Below are 3,293 nucleotides of genomic sequence, written 5' to 3'. Positions count from 1 at the left end.
CCCCCACAGGGGATTATTGTGTCCGTCCGTCGTGCATACAAAAATGTGAGGGGTGGAGCTGGGTGGAGAGGGGAGGGTGGGGAGGGGCTGGGTGGGGAGGGGAGGGTGGGGAGGGGCTGGGTGGGAGGGTGGGGCTGGGTGGGGGGTGGGAGGGGTGGGGCTGGGTGGGGTGGGGAGGGCTGGTCACCCCGTGGTGCCCTTATACAACTCAACGTTTAACCTACTCACGCCGGCTTGTGCCCGCCCTCACAGTCGGGCATATTTGCGGAATATACCACGCCGCCGTTGACCCTGGCCACTGACCGAGCAACTTAAACTTAACGCGATCTAACCCCCCCAAAAAAACAATTATGGATCCTATTTATCGCCGTGGGTTGGTGAGCGAGATTCCTCAAAAATATATATTTTTGCGATCGACATATTGGCCACCATAGGTTTGAAGTCTCGTGTTGATTGGGATGGAACCGGCCACACACGCTGGGCTTGAACTACCGAGTAACCAAAATGTTGCCGCGTGGGAGAGTGGTGTCGCTACCTGGTGGACAGGGCGCGGTACTGCAGCTAATGGATGACTCCCCTACACGCACTCTCCTGCCTCTCCCCTCTCATCTCACTCTACTCCCTACACGCACTCTCCTGCATTTCCCCTCTCATCTCACTCTACTCCACGCATTCTCCTGCCTCTCCCCTCTCATCTCACTCCACTCCCCTACACGCACTCTCCTGCATTTCCCCTCTCATCTCACTCTACTCCCCTCCACGCACTCTCCTGCATCTCTCATCTCATCTCGCTCCACTCCCCTACACGCACTCTCCTACCTCTCCCCTCTCATCTCACTCTACTCACCTCCATGCACTCTCCTGCCTCTCCCCTCTCATCTCGCTCTACTCCCCTCTACGCACTCTCCTGCCTCTCATCTCACTCCACTCCCCTCCACGCACTCTCCTACCTCTCCCCTCTCATCTCACTCCACTCCCCTCCACGCACTCTCCTGCCTCCCCCTCTCATCTCACTCTACTCCCCTCCACGCACTCTCCTGCCTTCCCCTCTCATCTCACTCTACTCCCCTCCACGCACTCTCCTGCCTCTACCCTTTCATCTCACCCTACTCACCTAAATGCACTCTTCTGCCTCTCCCCTCTCATCTCACTCCACTCCCCTCCACGCACTCTCCTGCATCTCATCTCTCATCTCACTCCACTCCCCTCCACGCACTCTCCTGCATCTCATCTCTCATCTCACTCTACTCCCCTCCACGCACTCTCCTGCCTCTCCCCTCTCATCTCGCTCCACTCCCCTCCACGCACTCTCCTGCATCTCATCTCTCATCTCACTCTACTCCCCTCCACGCACTCTCCTACCCTCCTCCCCTCTCATCTCACTCCACTCCCCTCCACGCACTCTCCTGCCTCTCCCCTCTCATCTCACTCCACTCCCCTCCACGCACTCTCCTGCATCTCATCTCTCATCTCACTCTACTCCCCTCCACGCACTCTCCTACCTCTCCCCTCTCATCTCGCTCCACTCCCCTCCACGCACTCTCCTGCATCTCTCATCCCATCTCACTCTACTCCCCTCCACGCACTCTCCTACCTCTCCCCTCTCATCTCACTCTACTCCCCTCCACGCACTCTCCTGCCTCTCCTACCTCGCATCTCACTCTACTCCCCTCCACGCACTTTCCTGCAACTCCCCTCTCATCTCACTCCCCTCCACGCACTCTTCTGCCTCTCCCCTCTCATCTCACTCTACTCACCTCCACGCACTCTCCTGCCTCTCCCCTCTCATCTCACTCCACTCCCCTCCACGCACTCTCCTACCTCTCCCCTCTCATCTCACTCCACTCCCCTCCACGCACTCTCCTGCATCTCATCTCTCATCTCACTCCACTCCCCTCCACGCACTCTCCTACCTCTCCCCTCTCATCTCACTCTACTCCCCTCCATGCACTCTCCTGCCTCTCTCATCTCACTCTACTCCCCTCCACGCACTCTCCTACCTCTCCCCTCTCATCTCACTCTACTCCCCTCCACGCACTCTCCTGCCTCTCCTACCTCTCAGCTCACTCTACTCCCCTCCACGCACTCTCCTACCTCTCATCTCACTCTACTCCCCTCCACGCACTCTCCTGCATCTCCCCTCTCATCTCACTCCACTCCCCTCCACGCACTCTCCTGCCTCTCCCCTCTCATCTCACTCTACTCCCCTCCACGCACTCTCCTACCTCTCCCCTCTAATCTCACTCTACTCCCCTCCACGCACTCTCCTACCTCTCCCCCTCATCTAACTCTACTCCCCTACACGCACTCTCCTGCCTCTCCCCTCTCATCTCACTCTACTACCCTCCACGCACTCTCCTGCCTCTCCCCTCTCATCTCACTCTACTCCCCTCCACGCACTCTCCTACCTCTCTCGTCTCGCTCCACTCCCCTCCACGAACTCTCCAACCTCTCCCCTCTCATCTCACTCTACTTCCCTCCACGCACTCTCCTACCTCTCTCGTCTCGCTCCACTCCCCTCCACGAACTCTCCTGCATCTCTCATCCCATCTCGCTCCACTCCCCTCCACGCTCTCTCCTACCTCTCTCATCTCGCTCCACTCCCCTCCACGCTCTCTCCTACCTCTCTCATCTCACTCTACTCCCCTCCACGCACTCTCCTACCTCTCCCCTCTCATCTCGCTCCACTCCCCTCCACGCACTCCCCTACCTCTCCCCTCTCATCTCACTCCACTCCCCTCAACGCACTCTCCTGCCTCTCCCATCCCATCTCACTCCACTCCCCTCCACGCACTCTCCTACATCCCATCCCACTCTACTCCCCTCCCTCCCATGCACACTCCGCTCCAGCAACCCAAAGCTTTTGTGGAATCCCCCCTCCCCCCCAGGCAACATTGGCTCAGCTGGAGGTCGTTTAATTAAAACAAATCAACTCGCTGCCCCTCCCCCTTCACCACCCCCCCACGTAGCACGACCCCCAAGCATACGTGGGGATGTCCTCATCCAGCAGTGGATAGAGCGAGTGACCCCCACACACAAGCGTGGGTAGATCCATATCTGATGTAACAGATGGCGTCACGGTGGGTAGGAGATGTTAACTACTTCGCCTGGTATACAGGAGGTCTTGGGTTCGATCCTGACTGACGCCTGCTGCTTTATATTCGGAGTTTGCGTGTCTCTCTTTCCGTGGTGAGATGTTAACTACTTCGCCTGGTACACAGGAGGTCTTGGGTTCGATCCTAACCCTGACGCCTGCTGCTGTATATCTGGAGTTTGCAACTCTCTACGTGGTG

Source organism: Lampetra planeri, chromosome 58 (genome assembly GCF_965212315.1).
Source record: "Lampetra planeri chromosome 58, kcLamPlan1.2.h2, whole genome shotgun sequence".
Taxonomy (NCBI): Eukaryota; Metazoa; Chordata; class Hyperoartia; order Petromyzontiformes; family Petromyzontidae; genus Lampetra; species Lampetra planeri.
This window is presented reverse-complemented; position numbering follows the sequence as displayed.